Genomic DNA, 19,122 nt, shown 5'->3' with positions numbered 1-19,122 from the left:
TTGAACCACATTTAGCACATTAAACCCCCAGTCTCCCTATCATTTAGGGTTTTGCTTATAATTGGTAGGTAAAGTGGTGTTTCCATGTATGTTTCTTCATAATGTAAGTAATAAATACGCACTAAAACATACAAATGGGGGTAAGCTCCTGAAAAATCATTATGTGTTACCTGAATTATACTTAGACAAATACATCCCTAGTTTTTCATAATTTTCAATCCACAATATCTATTTTTCTCTCAAATGAAACTTTTTTTTCTATTTTTCACAATTATTTGTAATTAAAATTCTTTTTTCTCATTATTTTTTATGTGAAACACTTAAGATTTTTGAGATTCATTATTACTCCCCATTTTTCTCCATGGAAACACCATTTGCCACAATGGAACTCATAAATTGATGATTTAGCATAAAGCTGCACTTTTACATGTTTTGCATGTTTTGTGTAAAGTATATGAAAGATTAAGACTTGATATCCATGTTGATATTTCTGATTGAATGAACCATTTTCAAACATTAGAAAAAAAAATTAACCATAGAGAAAACCCATATGCATCATAAAACCAAGAGAAAGCCCACCTAGATATAAAGCCATATATGCATTCACCGTAATTTGAAAACAAGAAGCCACCTGTCCCCCTAACACTCATTTAAAGCTATTGAATCTTCCTTGATGCTTTCTTGATCTACTTGTCACATTTTATCGTGAATTGGTACCCATTCCCCCTCATTCTCTCAGCCCATATGAACCATGTTTATAGTAAGAGAGAAAGAAGAGATCACAAAAAGATAGATTTTTTATCTTGTTGAATACTACATCATTCCTCGTAAGAATTGGAGTGTTGAAGAGTGAACAATTCGTGTAGCCAATGTCCAAGATAAGGAAGAGAAATATGGTTGTAGCTCGAAAATTGCCATTTTGGGGGAACGGAGAAGGCAATGAAAAAAATATGTCCCCTCTCTCCAATCTCCCCCTAGGCATTTTAGTTCTTGAGTTTTGTGGCCTTACTAATCAAGCTTAACACTAAACCTCCAAATAACTAATTCATTTCTTGCTTTTCACACTTGCTTGAAGTAGTTTCAATCCGATTAGTGGTGCTATTTCTTTATAACATGGAGGATGACCAACATCTCTTAGTCATACACATTCATTTGCATTTCCTTGTTATCAAGCTTACAACTCTCAAAAGCAATCACACCACTCTCTTTTTGCAACAAGACCACACCAATACCTCTACCACTAGCATGACACTCAATTGTATATTCCTTGGAGAAATTAGGGCATATGAGGATGGGGTAAAAAGTAAGCATTTCCTTTAACTGTTTAAAGCTACGATCAACAATAGTATTCCAAAAGAATGATTTCATTTTTAAGCGAGATCAGTCAAAGGTGCTACAATGGTGGCATAATGTTTAACAAAGTGTTTATAAAATGACAAGAGACCAAGGAAACCACCTAATGAAGTAGTGGATGGAGTGGGCTAGTCCTTAATAAATTGCACTTTATTGGGGTTAGCCATGTCATTTTTGCTAACAATTTGACCCAAGTACTCCATTGTTGTCTACATGAAGATATCATTTACTTTCGTTAGCAAAGAGTCAATGCTCTCTCAAGATGTCAAATACTCTTCTGACATGCGCTAAGTGCTCCTCTTGTGACTTGCTATAAATGAGCATATCATCAAAGAAATCAAGCACAAACTTGAATAGAAAGGGATGAAGAATTTTATTCATGAGGCTCTAAAATGTGATAGGGGCATTAGTCAACCCAAAAGGCCTCACTAGAAAATGATAAAGCCCATTATCAGTCCTAAAAGCTATTTTGATCTCATCACCCTCCCTCATATGGATCTAATGGTAGGCAGAGCATAGATCAGTCTTAATGATAAGACTACCCCTTTCAACTCATCTAATAAGTCATCAATCTGTGGGATGGGATAGTGGTTCTTTACCATGATTTTTTTCAAGTCTCTGTAATCAATGCACGTGTAAAAAGAGCCAACTTTCTTCTTGACTAATAGGACGAGGGATGCATAAGGGAAAGAAGTCGGTTCAATGAAACCCATCTCAAGTAACTCCTTGACTTGCTTTACAACTTCTTCACATTCACAATTGGAGAGTCTATAAGATGGCTTGTTCATTGGCTTGGAATGGGGCTCTAAATCAAGTGGGTGGTCCAGTTGCCTCTTAGGGGGAAGGGTTATAGGCATCTGAAATAAATTACCATACTCCTCAAGTAAGGTGGGCCTGCAAGGCTGAATCCCTCTAGATACTTTGGAGGGTTGACTTGAATTGTACTTATTCAAGTGCAAGACAAAGATTTGTGAGCATTTCTTAAACTCCTGTTTGAGTCGCTTTATTGTGATGAGCTAAAATTCAACATTATCATGAGCTTCCTCTAAGTGGATGAGCTATCCATGCATCATAAGTTCAATGTAGAGCTGAGAGAAGTAGCAAAATTTCCCAATTGTTTCAGCAAATCACAACCCAAGACAACATTAATGGGGCCATGTCTAATGAAATTAGGTTAATTAATGCCCCATAATTCTTAGCCAAGAATAAAGGGACTGCAGAACATGTGTGCTAATTTCGTCCTTGCTATTTTCTACTTGAACACACATGTGTGCTAATTTCTTATTTGCTATTTGCTATTTGCTATTTGAACTTTAAGAGGGTGTTGTAATTTTGTAGCGGTGCATTTTAAATGGTTTATGGTTGATTTATTGACAAAACTGTGAGTGTTACCACTATCCACAATGATAAATACATGCTTTCCATAAATAGTGCCTTGAATGCATAGGGTGTTGGGGCTCCTAGAACCCACCCAAGCATGCAAGGATAGAGCAAAGGGAGGTGGTAGCCAGGTGGGATGTCAAATCAAGAGCATTAGATACACAATCGCCTTGCTCAAAGGGAAAACCATCCTATGAGTCATAGAATTTCTCCTGGTTCACATCCTTAGCACACTCCTCATTTTCAACAGGTAAGTCACTCTGATCATTGTACCAATCTTCCATTATAACATATATACAAGAAATTTGACATTGTCTGTCTTATAAGGGCACTTGGAGGCAATGTCGACGGTGTATTTGTTTCCACATTTAAAACGTTATCATGCTGCTATGCAGACAAAGTGTGAAAAACTCTAAAGTGCATCGTCATTTGGCTCTCTTATTGATCTAGAGAGCCAATGCCTTATTAATCATTATAGTGTCAGTGTCCGTAGTGTGGATGGTTCAAAAATACTAGATTTTTGGACTAGTTTAGCCTATTTTTGATATTTTTGATATTATGTTTTGTAAATATCCAAAAGTTATAGACAACTTCTAGAATAGAATGACATGTAAAGAAAAAAACAAGTGGCTTTTAGCCATTTTTTAGGGATTTTATGCCAAAAGAAAGAATAGCGAAATCATGCGACATGGGATCGTAGTTTTTAGGCAACAAACACTCCAAATTGGGAGAAGAAGAAGTGATCTAGGATAATTTTGGCTAGGTGTCCTAGTATGTTACCCTCTTTTTGGATCCAATGGAAGCATTAGATTGGCGGTCTGGGCAGCAGAGAAGAAGCTATTATTTGATGCATATTTTTGGTCTACAAGGGATTTATCTTCTCGGGATACATAAATAAATTGATAGGCTTCACCTGTATGAGTATTCTTCTACATCTTCTATTTCTTCGAACCTCTTCTCTTTCATCAATTTCTCTCCCAGAATCTCCCTTCACCCTACTATCTCTTACCCCCATCGTAGACTTTCAACCCCAAACGCACCAACAAGTGAACCCGATGTGAAAGTCGGCAATAGTAGGTGTGTAAAGATGGGGGATTTTGCACGTTCAAGTGGTGATGACGCTTTACAACATATAATGGCTTTGTTGCAGCAACAATAATAGCAGCAGTTGTTAAAATAGCAGACCCAAAACTTGGCAAGAAGTACAAAAGAATTGATTCCTTAGCTGTGAATGCATTGCAAGCAGTGGGACAAGAGTTGAAGAAGTTTAAGAGTCAAAATGTTTTCGCCTTCATCCAGTTTTATGAAGAAAAGATGTTGTTTCATGGGGTAGCGCAGAATGCATGGAGTTAGTATTTCTCTCGTTTGGCCATGCATGCATTGCATTATCGGATTGATGAGTTACATAGAAGAGATGCTAATTAGATTGCTTTTAAGAAAGCTTTGAGAGAAGAGTTTTTCTTGGAAGATGCAGGATTGGTAACTAAAAAGGAAATTACAAATTGGATTGAAAAGCCCAATAAAGGGTTGGTTGCTATAGCATTTCTTTGTGAATTTGAAAGTCGATATGTGTAGTTGGATGCCAATGAGCAACAATCACTGGAGAGTCTGAAAATTGATTTGTTTTTTAAGGCTGGAGATCTTGTTTTGCAGGAGAAGCTGACTGATCATTTAGAAAATGCCTCTTCTAAAATGAGGCTAAAATCAAATTAACTGAGGTAGTGTATATGTTTGTAAAGAGAGAGTGGATGAAATTAAGATGGGGTACATGCACTACACGTGCTAGTGCTCAGAAGGGGGCTGAAAGTGTAGACATAGAGCAACAACTTCAGAGGGAATATGATGATGCATGTAATGCTAATTTGGAGTAGACTGATGTTGAAAATGGGTTAAATAGAAGTGTAGATAGCAAGCTTGTGTGGCTGAAATTGGTCTTATGTGCAACAATGATGGGGATGTCCATCAACAAGTACATGAAGAAGAAGATGCTTGTTTTATTCCAAGCAGTCATTATTCACGAGCGCATTGGGCTCATGCTATAACAACAAAGACAATTGTTAAAGTGGGAGAAAGAGAGACGCTTATATAGCTCTCTTGGATCATGGTTCCGAAAATCAATGTTATGGCATGCAGCTTGTATGAGAATTGAGGTTGGCCGATTTATGTACATCTGAGATGGAGCATGCAAGCAACAAATAATTCATCAGGGGATCTTTATGCGGCTTGCAAGGGTAACATACTAGTGCATATGCAAGTGAAAGGCATGAGCTAGTGCATGATGAATGCACTAAGGTGGACTAGTCAGGTGCATTAGTATGTGTGTGTACTAGTGTATGTACACTCATATGCATGCACTATGCGCGAGTGTAGGAAGCCCTTGTGTGCTACACTTAGGGTGGAAGGTGAGTCTTTCATGTGTTCCTAACTCTAGAGATATTGCATTAAGGTTTGACTGTGTGTCATTGTATGTGCATGTGTACTCAAGCATGCACAAGAGCATATAAGTATATTGGTGTGGTGTGCACATAAGCGCATGGGTGTATATAAGCCTGCTCTAGTGTACTATAGGAAGTTACCATCTTCTCTCATCCTTCCTTGCAAACAAGGTGGGTGTGGTTTGGTTTTGAGGTAAAATAAACTCTTGGATGTGCACATAAAGTAGCTTGGTGTTGTGCACTTGTTTGTTCACTTGGGTCATTTAATGAACTCAAGTTAACAATGAGTGCACACGATGTGCATGAGGTTAGTGTAAGATATTATGCAAGGTGGTGTATGGGAGTGGGATAATGCACACTAGTGTGTATACAAGTATATGGGAGTGAGGATGTGCCGAAGTGAGAATATCCTCAAGTGTAAGTGCACCTAAGTTTTGATTGCATGGGCTTCTAGGCTAGAGTGTAAGTGCCTCTTAATACATGTGTGCCCAAGTAAATTCAAGATATCTCAAGTACAAACAAGCACACTAGGGTACTATTGAGCATACTCAAGTGCACATGTGTACTAAGTTAGGGTTCCTAGGTTACTAGCACAAGTGCATCACATGTGCATGTGTGTACACGTACAAGCGTCTGTGTCTGTGTATTTTAGTGTCAATGTGCATCAGTGGTACTGCCAATTCAAGTGCATGTAAGTGCATCTACACGCACACAATATAGCTAGCCAAACTAAGTAAGACAAGATACAAGGTTTCTTGCAATGCTCCTAAATTTGGTTAGGGTATGGGTGCTTAGTGCAATCAAAATAACTTGAGTTCATGTGGGAGTACATATGTATGTGCTAGTGCCGGTGTCGATATCCAAGTGTGCACACTAGTGCACATATGTGCAAAGGTGCACACTAGCATACTCTAGTGCACTACAAGAAGTCATCTTCTTCTTTCCTCTTTCCCTCCTAACCTTCGTTGTGAAGAAGGTCAATGGGGGTTGGATTTAAGACAAATAACACTCTTGCAAGTGAATGTAAGAGAGGCATGGTGCTGTGCACTATGTCTACACTTAGAATCTTGAGTGAGTTTGAATAGGTAATGAGTGCAAAAGGTTTATGATTTAAGCTCAAATGTATGTGCAAGGTTGTGTGTAGGTGTGGATAGTGCACATGTTTATGAATTAAGGCAATGCACTAGCTAGTGTGCATGGGTAGAGTTTAGTGCATAGCAATATAATAGAAATGGAACTAGCTCATGTGCAAGTATGAGTGCGAGTGTGCTAGTGCAATTCAGTAGGCCTAGTGTATTAGGGCAAAGCTAGTGCAGTATGGTGTGCATGAGTGTTGTGGGTTATGTCAAGGGTGATCTAGTTGCAAGGTCTTAGTGCTCTCTAGTCTATAGAAGCACATGCATGAGTACACATGTACTCAAGTGCACACATATGCACTCAAGTGTATGCAAGTGTACAACATTGTCAAAATGCATAGGGTTGAAGGTCACCATAGGGGTTTGGCAAGAAAATTGGACAAGATAGATAGAGATGTGTCTTCAAGAGATAAGTAGATTACAATGAATGTTTAAAGGTTCAAGAGGTACTTCACGGTCAATCATAGGGATTTGAGAGAGAATAATATATGGGGGTTCAAGAGTTTAGATTCGGGAGATGGTAGAGATAAGAGAAGGGTTGAAGGCTTCAAGCCAAGTTCTTGAAGATGTTAATAGAGCTTCCAACTACATGTTGGAGGAAATGAGAGAGGGAGAGGGAGGGAGAGAGAGAGAAAGAGAGGGATAGGGAGAGGGGGAGGAAATGGGAAAGGAAGAGGGAGGGAGAGAGAAAGAGTGGGGGAGGGAGAGGAAATGAGAGAGAGAGAGGGAGATGGAGACATTAAACATAATAGGGAAATGAGAGAGGGAGAGGGAGAGGGAGGAAATGGGAGAGGGAGAGGGAGAGGAAGAGGGAGGAAATGAGGGAGGGAGAGGGAGGGAGAGAGAGAGAAAGAGAGGGAGAGGGACAAGAGGAGGAAATGGGAAAGGAAGAGGGAGGGAGAGGGAGAGGGAAGGAGAGAGAAAGAGAGGGGGAGGGAGAGAGAGAGGGAGAAGAAATGAGAGAGGGAGAGGGAGACATTAAACATAATAGGGAAATGAGAGAGGGAGAGGGAGGGAGAAGAAATGAGAGAAGGAGAGGAAGAGAGCAAAAGGAAATGGGAGAGGGAGAGGAGAGAGAAAAAAATGAGAGAATGAGAGAAGAGAGAAAAAGAGAGAAAATATGTTAAACATAATAGGAAAAGAGAGAAAGAGAGGGTGTGGGTGAGGGTGAGGGTGAGAGAGGGAGAGAAAGAGAGAAAAGGAAATGAGAGGAAGAGGAGAGAGAAAAAGAAATGAGAGAGAGAGAGAGGAGAGAGAAAAAGAGAGAAAAATCATTAAAACCTAATAGAGAAAGAGAGAAAGAGAGGGTCAGGGTGAGGGAGGGAGAGGAAATGAGAGAGGGAGAGAAAGAGAGAAAAGGAAATGAGAGAGGGAGAGGAGAGAGAAAAATGAGAGAGGGAGAGGAGAGAGAAAAAGAGAGAAAAATCATTAGGAAAAGAGAGAAAGAGAGGGTGAGGGTGAGGGAGGGAGAGGAAATGAGAGAGGAAGAGAAAGAGAGAAAAGTAAATAGGACCTTATAATAGCTCATCCTAAGCTCATAGGGGTTAGGCCAATCCTCAACAAACCTAAGGGATATATGGCTAGAGAGCCCTAGCATACTTGTGCCTCCTAGCGTAATGTTCTTCCTGCAAAGAGACCTCTCATACATGGGGCTTGTCCTAGCCTCCACCACGCAAGTATACAATGAAGGAAATCAGCCTATCAGTATGAAAAACATTCGTTTTTCATAACATAAATCCAAAAATAACTTTGGATATTCCATAAAAATCAATCTCTTCTTAAAAAGACAAATACAAAAAACTAAAACAACATCATTCATATGCTTTGCAAAACTAAAACAGCATCACCACAATATCTCTTAGGAAACTCATCTTCAACTATCAATTTTAATTAATAAATATAATATAAAATCACTTGCAAGGAAGGACAATCTTTTATCATTAATCCTCTTTCTTCCTTAGAATAGTCTTAGGAACAAATTTCTACTCTAACAAGCATATATTTGAGCATAATAACTATTTTAAGGTTTATTCCACGAGTAGTAGTAGTATATATGCAACCATCAAGCTAGAGATCATGCTTTGGTATCTGTAGAGATCCCAATCTCATGCCCTCATAGAGATTGTAGTGTGCAATAGTGTAGAGAGAAGGTGGGTGAGTTGTAAATGGTAAAGGAGAATTCTAATGATGATGGAGAGAAGATGAGGTGAATCACCAATCCTATTCTTAGTGAGTGCAACCTACCCATAGTATGGCATCCATGACTAATTGAAATCAATAAGACTTTGAAGTCCTATCTTGAGTATTATAACTATTGTTTTGTGGTGGATTTTCTTACTGTAATTCAATGTCAATTTGTGCTTGTGTTTTCCACGGTGTGTTGACTATGGGTGTCAAATGCTCTAGTCAGATCTCTCTCTCTCTCTCCTCTCTCTTCTCTCAACTCTTGTCTCTCTCTTCATCTCTATATAAGTAGTCGTAGTCGTAGTCATGGTCATGGTCATGGTCATGGTCGTAGTCGTGGTTGTGGTCATGGTCGTGGTCGTGGTCGTGGTCGTGGTCATGGTCATCGTAGTCGTAGTCGTAGTCGTAGTTGTAGTTGTAGTCGTAGTCATGGTCATGGTCGTAGTAGTAGTCGTATTCATGGTCGTGGTCGTGGTCATGGTCGTAGTCATGGTCGTGGTCGTCATAGTCGTGGTCATGGTCATGGGTCGTGGTCATGGTCGTCATAGTCGTAGTCCTGGTCGTAGCCATGGTCATAGTCGTCGTCGTAGCCATGGTCATGGTCATGGTCGTGGTCGTGGTCGTGGTCGTGGTCGTGGTCGTGGTCGTGGTCGTGGTCGTGGTCGTGGTCGTGGTCGTGGTCGTAGTCATGGTCATCATAGTCGTAGTCATAGTCATGGTCATGTTCGTGGCCGTAGTCATAGTCGTAATCGTGGTCGTAGTTGTCGTCATGGTCGTGGTTGTGGTCGTGGTCGTGGTCATGGTCGTGGTCGTAGTCATGGTTGTGGTCATAGTCGTAGTCGTAGTCGTGGTTGTAGTCATAACATAGAAAAAGAGAGAGAGATGGAAGGAGAGGATAAAAATTTAAGAAAAAAAAGAATGATAAAAAAAAATTGTTTATCGTAACGTAGACAAAATGGAAAGCGATGAAGGTCATGTTGTTCAGATCGCGAGGCGTATCTTAATCAGCGTATCCCATGTCCTTGCTCTCAATGCAAGCTAGAAATTAGACGAAAACGTCAATTTTCTATAGAACACGTACGATGATTTGGCAAGTTTCAATCTGAGATCATTGATCAGGCGATTGCAGATTTTCAGCAAATGATAAGAAAATTTAATATCAATCATTCATTGTACTCACAAGCTAATTGAATACCATATACAATAAGATTGGGTCTGGCTAGCAAATTTTCTATCCAGGGAGGTGACGTCTTGTCCCAAGGAGGAATGCACCCTTTGTGGCCAATTAGGAGAGTTCGTGGGCGTGAGATGGATGGAATGCATGAGCCAAACCACCACTTGCAATGCCAATCTATACCGTCAATGCCAGAGCAGACAGGCAGCCTTCTAGACCTACCTACAAACTTGGAGCCTGAGATGGAGGCAATGATCAATGCATTGATTCCCATGGATGTCGAGACTTCTGATCCACTTAGAGAGGAAGCATCCATACCATTATATGATGGATGGTGAGTATCTCGCCTGAAGACATTGCTTGCACTCTTAAGTGTGCAAGCAAAATACGGGTGGAGTGATGCGAGTGTGACCGAGTTGTTCAGGTACCTTGTACATACGCTTCGTTGATTTTTTTTTTAACACTATTATTAAAAATATTTGTGCTTTTTCAAGGTGTTTTATGATTTTTTTCAGATTATTGAAATATTATATATTACTACCTGCAAATACCATGCCTGAGTCTCGTGATGATGCATGAGATGTTTTACGAAAGCTTGGCATGGACTACAACAACATCCATGTATGTATCAACGATTACATACTGTTTTGAGGAGAATACGAGACTATGGAGACATGTCCAAAGTGTGGTGCTCACAGGTATCGACTGGACTTGCAAGGGCAAACCATCCCTCAAAAAGTTCTCAGACACTTTCCACTTATCCCCCGCATAAACCACATGTTTCGTACATCCGACATGGCGAGCTTGACAATGTGGCATGCTTAGAATAGGTCCACGAATGGAGTTCAATGAATATCAACGGATTCACGTGCATGGAGCCACATTGACTCTACCTTCCCAAGTTTTTCCCGAGAGCCAAGGAATCTTTGGCTCGGTCTTGCAATGCATGGCATGAACCCATTCGGTCTGCGCTCAACTTTTTACAGTGTGTGGCCTATAGTCCTTGTCAACTACAATATCCCTCCATGGCTTTCTACGAAGAAAGTACATCTCATCCTTAGCTTACTCGTCCTCGACTGCTACAAAGTTAAAAATATGGACATGTATCTTTGTCCATTAGTCGATGAGCTTAAGATTTTGTGGGAGGAGGGGGTCATCGTGCAAGATATGAGAAAGCGCGATGGTCGGCGGTCTGCCAATATTCGAGCCATTCTCATGTGGACGATGCATGACTTTCCGGGATTCGGAGAGTGCTCAAGTGAATAGGCCTCTATTTTCGTTGGTAATATCTATATTTTATCTCATTCAAGATTGTATTCACTGGGTCGTGGTGTTGGAACAGGTCTGGTTACCTCAGGTTATCATGCATATCCATTGTGCGAGCCATAGTTGGACTCCCGAAGGTCGCGAACCATGAAGAAGATGGTATATCAAGGACATGTCGCTTTCTTACCAAAGGTTTTCTTGGACAACCTCCAACACATATGAATGCCGCAACCTCGTACGAGTTGAAAATGGTCCACGCGGAATCACATCCAAATGGAATGCAACAGTTCTTAGTTTTCTATGAGTTGCCATATTAGACTCACTTACAGGTCAACCACTTGTTGGATCCCATGCATATTTTCAAGAATGTGGGCAGCTTGCTATGTGACCACATCACTAGAAAAGAGAGACACTATAGGGGTACGAATGGATTTGAAGGAGGTAGGTAAGATGGAGGCGCTTTGGCCGCGATCGAGTGCTGATGGTCGAGTGCAGCTACCTTGTGCTCCTTGGATTTTGTCCACTAAAGAAGAGCGCATTGTGAAGCAAGTAATCAAGTCTATCCGCACTCCGACGGGCATGATGCGTTCTCTCATGTTTGTATTTTCTAAAGACGACCAATTATCAGGGCTGAAATCCCATGATTGGCATAAGATATGTTAGGTTTGTACTACGAATGGATTGTAATTGGCGTGTGCATTTTGCTATTTGGAGTGTAGCCATTATTCATAATGCTTTCTCATTTGTGGCAGTTTGTACTACCGATTGCGATCGTGGGATGTCTTACTCCAGAAATACACAGGGCCATTTATAGGTTGTTGACTTTGGTGCAATGGATCTCATAGAAGGAGATTAAGGCATCCTCTATTGAATCCGCGAGGCGGGGAGCAGTGGAGACGGTCTGTCTATTTGAGAAATACCTGCTCACCAGCATGCTCATGATACAAATCCACCTTCTTGTGCATCTTGTAGATGAAGTTGAGATTGCTGGACCTATCCATACGTGATGGATGTTCTTCTTAGAGCAGTTAATGAAAACCCTGAAAGGCTTTGTGTGATAGTGAGCTCGGCCAGAAGGTAGCATGGCTGAAGGTTGGTTGGTGTCTGAGGCGCTAGTGCACATTTCACAATGGATACCAATGGTGGATCCAAACAACAAAATACTATGGTCACTAAAGGATGATGATAGACTGACTGGAGATGTGATGGTTGGAAATGAGGTAGAAAAAATAATGGATGCTACAATGGAGGAGAAGGTGAATCGCTTTTGTATGTTACACCATGCCTCTATGGAGACATGACTCGCCAAGTACCAAATCACTAGGCAAGATTGAGAGGAAGCGAGATCCGAATTCTGATGTTGTTCACGTCATTAACTAATTCGATATCCTAAGGGCATGGAGGAGATGCCACGGTTCATGTCAACGCGATGGTTGCATTGAGCTTTGACCACAGCGTCTCCCAAAGGGGTAGAGGTCTCAATGGAGGAGTGGGAATTCTCGAGGGGATGTAGTTCAAAGGTGATGAGGTGTTTAGGATTTTTTGTATCTATATTTTATATGCAATATCTAATTTGAGTATTTCAATGTATAGTACAAAATATATAGTGTAGTGCGGTCGCGCAAACGGCATTTTCGTGTTGAGCGTATTGACAAAATGCGCTCTAAAATGGACTGTGGTATCATGGCAAGGTTCGAGCAAGCGAGACAACGGCGAGCAATGGATCCAAACACGGTTATAGATGAGATGGAGTATTTTGGGAACTTGCAAAGTATTGTTACGGTGGATTACCGTAGCTTCTTCATGATACTATTCGATGTACAGTGGTTCAAAGTGGTACTTGAAGGAGCAGGAGCAACATTTGGACGAGGTCCATCTGGATTTCTCGAAATAGATTCAAAAAAAAAAGGACTGATTTGCACGACGCCTTTATGTTGCTTGCCCATTGTGAACAGGTGCATGGACTCATTTGTTTGTTAATTGTATTACGACATGGTACATGTCACAATAGTTTAAACTCTCTTGTACGTGTTTGTGAATAGGTAATCTTCTATCCAAACCCCTGACAACCTTGATGGTGATATATTATACCTTCAGCTCCCCGAAGTGTGAGAGTATATGATTAAAGCGATGTTCTGAGCATATATGAAGAAAATATGCAAATACAGGGGTCGATATTGCAAGGGGTGGAGGCCACCGAAAGCTTGGAGACAGCATCAGCTAACAATGATGGAAATACAGGAGTCCAAGAAGTGGACTCATCCTTTTGTGGTGACATGTCTATCGACCTTCCAGTGTATACAGAGTTGTGTCAGGAGATTGACGTGGGACCATAGGATACTTCATACTTGGAGCATCCACTTACTCAATTTGTTGACCAATCACTTATAAGGGTACATAAGATATGCATTTTAAGTAATATATATATTTTTAGGATTTATATTACTGTGCTCTAACATCATTTTTTATCTGTGCAGGTTGCATTTTCAGGATGAGTGGAGGGATGAGTGATGAGGAGTTGCAGGATATCTTCATGCACATGTCTCTAGACCAGATCACAAGATTCAGAGATATGGCAGACGAGGAGCTGTCTCGGACATCGTCAGGCCACTCTGCTAGATCTACTTCAGCGCAATCGAATGCTTTAGCTTCGAGCAGGCGAGATTGATGCTCCAGACTTGGGCCAGAGGGAGAGAGTGCTTCAGGGTTAGGGGGATGCTCCAGAGATACGGAGGTAGTAAGCCTGCAATCGACATAGGATACAGGTGCGACTCCTCGCTCTCATGGCTGTTCCAGGAAGCGTGGCTCAGGCTCAGGTGGATGCTGTGGAGGCACGGACGCGGTGTCTCCGTCTCATCGTTCAACTGGATTTGCGTCACCTCCAGGATTTGTCACACCTGTGGGGACATCTACTCTAGTTACTCTGGCTTTTTCTCAGTCGTCTGCAGGTGGCACCTCTATGGGTGCCACTCCAATAGTTATTACCCCGGTCGGTACATCGGATGTACAGGGGTCTCCAGGATATGCCCTGGAGCATGGACGCAGATGGGAGAGGACCCATCTTAGGTATATCCTAGAGGGATATGCATATCTAGTCGCGATGATAGATCAGGAGCCATCATCATGAATGATGAGGAGAGGAGGGTGATGGCTCGCATGAGAGAGTTGTGCCAAAAAGTTTTTTGGCACAACGTCTTAGATCATTGGAAGAACATACCGGAGGGGAGCAATGACTACATAGTAGCATCCTTGCATGAGGAGTTTTTGGTTCCAGCCTTAGTAGATAGATTTTCTACGGGCTGGATGATGGATTGCATGCATGCATAGTTCTTGGTCCTAGTGATTTAGAATCTTGTGGGTTCTCATTAATTGCCATGACTAGGAGAAGTTTGTTCCTCCCTAGAGTGTTTTGATCTAGAATCTTTTCCTTACTAACTTCAGGTATTTTGAGGAGAAGTTAAAGCAATACAATTTTCCTAGGACTAGTAAGCTTACTAGTTTTAATTAGAGTTCAATCTCTTGGGTAGCATATTTCATTAGCTTTTATGCATTGGCCTTTCTGATCTAAGGCAACTTCCAAGATTTAACTAGGATCTGATAATAGTTCTAATTGTAACGTGTCCACTTGTTCCCTTTCACGACACGTCTTAGCAGCCCATCGAAAAGAGGGTATAGAAGGCTTCGCCCGGCACTCCCATGGAATGTTACGGGGTTTGCGATCTAGGTCTTTCCAAGTCTGCCACGTAGCGGAAGTATTCCGGCCATTCCCACTTAGGATCGACATGAATCAAGGTTTCCCTAGTGGTCAAACTCCTAAAACGGCAGCTAGCATCGAACCCCAGATGAACTACTTTACGCAAAAACGTCAGGGTCGAGGCGGATTCATGCTGCACTTGGTTCAAGGAGAATGGGAAATGAGAGGGATGCAAGACTCAACCTCTCTACCCAAAAGGCATAGTCCCATTCCGTTCCCCTAAAACAACATAAATCGGGATTCTAGTAACCTAAACCCTACGTCAGCGCCCTTGCTGTTCATTTCCTTCGAGAAGAGCTCCTTACTGTCCCTTTCGATAGAGAAAAGCTCTCGGCCAACCAGGACCACCCATCCGTAGGACAGACCCATGGCCACATCCACCGCACTTTCCTCAAGGTTGTTTTAGTTGTCTAATTACCTACCACATTTAGTTGGACATGCATCAAGCAACTTCCTTATTTAGCTAGTTAGACACCGGTTCCTTCATGTAATCTTAGCACTTGACATAGAAAAACAATGTCAAACAAGTTCCTTTTTAACAGGTTATCTTATTTATCTTTGGAATACATCCATAAAGTTTAGCCCGTAAGCTAATCTATAATCTGCCCAAAGGCAATCCATAATCCGCCCGAAAGCTATCCAGCAATCCATAGGGATTACTAATCCAAGATTCTGCCCGTAGACTAGTATGCAGGTGTCGAGATCCAATCCCGAGTCACGTTGGCCTCTTGTGCAGGGCCCGGAAGGCAAGGGATTTACGGCTACAGCCCCCTGGTACCCAAGCATCCTCCTGCTCCAAGTAGTGCTCAATGGAGAGACCTCATGCAGTGGGTTCGGCCCACGTTCCCGGCGCGGCTAACAACCCCCTTGGTTAGAGTCAGGCTGACAGTCGGGGGTAACTGATGCTGCCTCTCCCTTCAGGCCTTCAACCTGAAGTATTAATTAACTTTCCATCTCTTAGTTCTTTGAGCAAACAATGCAAACATTGCTCCTAAACTGTTACAAGCATAATCACTCCAATGGTTGTTTATTTGGCCAACTGCTAAGGAGTGAATCCTTCTCTCCGAATGCATCCAGCATTGGATCCGGGATCAATTGCGACTTGGAAAGATCCCCCAAGGGTTTGTTTGTTCACCCTTTTGTCCTTGGCTAAGGCCATACCCTTTTAACCCAACTTAACCAATACCTTAGGTTTCATAAATTAACAGTAAATCCTAGTAACCATGTCGCTCTAACTTGATTGATCCTTTGCTTCCAAGCAAATACCTAAATTTCCTTAACTTGGCAATTTTTCCCAAGAAAGGTGATGTAACAGGATGACTATTCATCCTCAAGCAAGTTAAACTTGCATGAGAACTTGCCAACCTCATTCCAAGGAATGGCGAAGCGCTCTTGTGATCAAACCACAAGGCCATCTGATATTGCAACTTGTTGCACAAGTGTCGCATCTATCCCATGGGATCATTTCACCCATTGAACGACGTTTGCTGGTCAAGGAATTATGTTTAGATAAGAAGCAGGGTTTAGGGTGTCTTCTTACCCTACCCAATCTAATTGCACTAGGCCGACAACATTTGGTCCTAGGGATTCCAAACTCAAACCGAGTTTTAGCATTAGGTCGAATGATCCTTAGGGTAGAAACCCTAGATCGTTATTTGCATGAGTATCCAATTGACCCAACATTCCGTGAATGTGGGTAGGACCTTTGGGTATGAGGGTTTCGACTTGGCAACAAGTGCAAAACTAGGCCCAATCCTTAGCGTGCTAAACCCTTGTTAGCACTTGGGGTATTTATTGTATCGATTGAACCATGCCTATACGAATCCCTTGCGGGTTAGGTGATTTAGATAATTTGATCTACTTATCTTGCAACAAGGCGAGCCCTTCCTAGAGATGATAAACTTGATCTAAAGGAGAAAAATAGTTGCAAAATGTCACAAGACATGTAAACATGCGATTCATTGCTTCTATGTACCACTAGATTTGCAATAACCCTATATTTTCTTGCTAAATGTCAAAACACATGATAATTTGCAGAATAACTTTCATAGGACCTACTAGGACTTACATCAAAGAATCATGCCTACAACCTTTTTGTCTACGCTTTAGAATCTCATACTTTGATAAACCAGGCATCCTTTCCTAAATGTAACTCTTGATGAAAGAATTTTTCACATGACGAATATGCAACAAGCAACCTTCTCCTAGCTACAACGTAGTTAATGAAGTTCATGCAAAACTAAAGCTAGTGTTAACTTATTCCATTTTACAAGCACATGCCACATGTAAGTCCGTAGAATCATTTTTGTGCTCTACTATTTCATTTCGGATAACATCCTACAGGTGTTAACGACTTTTCCTCATGAATCATTACAATGAAGATATTTCCTAAAATGTGACATACGCTTATTCTTTCCATGTCTAGTCAAAAGTGCACTTAATAATTTCAACCTTATAATGATAGGCAATAGGTGTTTTAGGCTCGTCACTTTGAAATGCACGACAAGGCAACATGCTACTAAAGTCATAAGATGGATAGACAATTTGCGTTCATTATATTGAAAATGCCAATAACCCAATTGCATGTCATGAAATAATTCTAGTAATTGTTCAAATAGGCAATTTTTCCTCAATTGCATTTTAACTAGGCTAGGTGAATTTGAACATGCATAGGTGCTTCCTATTCAATGAAAGTTATCGTGTTTAATGCATTACTTTTGCATAGAATCGGAATCGTAAAACCTAGGCTTGTGAGCTTGGGGAGATGTCCACATGTAAGCTCAGGGAGGAACCTCCCGCAGATGTGCCTTGCGACTTCTTGGGAGCCATCGTTAGGCAATGTACTTTGGTTGCAGCGGCTTCCCTTGAGTTACATGCGCATCCCGAAGACTTAGAGTCTACGAATTTTCTCTCTTGCACGGGATCAGTCCCTTGGACACTTGGGTCTTGAGCCCCGAGAATGAAATGTATGCACAGGGCCTAAGGAGACTGCATTTTTACCCTCGGGGTCAATCCATGCGCACAAGGCCTTAAGCCTTGCCTTTGGAAGCTTCCAAGAAGCTTCTAGGAAGCTTCTACTTCCCACGTGGAAGAAAATGCAAGTTCAAGAAGGAGTATGGTGACTAACGAGGGGGGGATTATGGCATTATGGCGGCGGCCTGACGAGCTAGGCATGGCAGCGCGGCCTTCACGGTGGCCTGGTGGCGGATGGTGTGGAACTAGCGGCAGGTTTGGGCGGTCCTCACGGCGGCTTCCTCCCAGCACAGCGGCTATGGTAGCGTCCCCCTCTTTCCTCCCTTCACAATCGTGAGGCACGGTAGCTTCTTAGGCTCCTCTTCCTTCACGCAGCCTTCTCCTCCTCCTCAACACAGCGATGGCAGTAGCCATTTGTCCCATCCTCCTTATCCCCCACTAAGGGGTGTTCTTATATAGGCTTAAGGGGGGGGAGAGGGAAGCCACCATGTGGCTGGTGCATGGCTCTCCCCCCATATACCAACTTCAACACATCATCTCCTTCTCCATTCACTTCCTTCTAGTCATGCATCGGTTGGGGGAATTAGTAAAAAATTTTACTTTATTCTCATCATTATCCATTTTTCCCCCTTCCAAAAGGGTGTTTCCCCATGGTTATGCAGTCTTGAATCCCCGGGCTTGATTTCACAATGCGGAGGCCTCGTTTTATTGCACGTGTGGGGTTTGGATTAAACTGTCGGTAATTACAATGTGGGAGATAACCTTGCACAGGTTTTACGCCACGTGCAGGGAGTCAAGTTTAGTAATATTTTCGAATGAGAATATTACATTATCTCCCTCTTGGAGGAATCGAGATGTCCTCATCTCGAGAAGAACTGGGGGTATTGTTGGTTGAGAGTGCTTTCATCCATCCAAGTGGCATCCTCCTCAGGATAATCTTTCCACGGGACGAGGCATTCTCTCAAGGTTCTGGATCTCAATTGTCTCTCCCTAACATCTAAGATCCTATCAAGCCATAGCTCAAGGACTCCTTGGCTAGGCATTACAACTTGTTGATCATCAAGTACATGGCTAGGATTAGGTACATACTTCTTCAGTAGGCTGATATGAAATACATTATGAACCTTTAGGTTCTCAGAGAGTTGTAGTCTATAAGCATTGGGTCCTAGGCACTTGAGGATCTTGTAGGGTCCACAATACCTTAGAATTAGCTTCTTGCAATCTCCTAAGGATAGGGAACTCTTCTTTGGGTGTACGCGAATGAAGACCATGTCTCCTTCCTCGAAGGTTCTATCTTGACGTTTCAAATCTGTGTATGCCTTCTGTCTATCCTTGGCGGTTTGGATGTCGTGTCTTATTGACTTCATTTGGTCATCCATATCTTCCAGCATTTGCCTTGAAGCTTCAACCCTTAGGGTTGGATTCGAGAAGTTTAAAGGACTTCGACAGTCGTTCCCATAAAGTGCT

Source organism: Lygodium microphyllum, chromosome 3 (genome assembly GCF_053477565.2).
Source record: "Lygodium microphyllum isolate KBCC chromosome 3, Lygodium_microphyllum_v1.1.10, whole genome shotgun sequence".
In the NCBI taxonomy this organism is placed as follows: Eukaryota; Viridiplantae; Streptophyta; class Polypodiopsida; order Schizaeales; family Lygodiaceae; genus Lygodium; species Lygodium microphyllum.
This window is presented reverse-complemented; position numbering follows the sequence as displayed.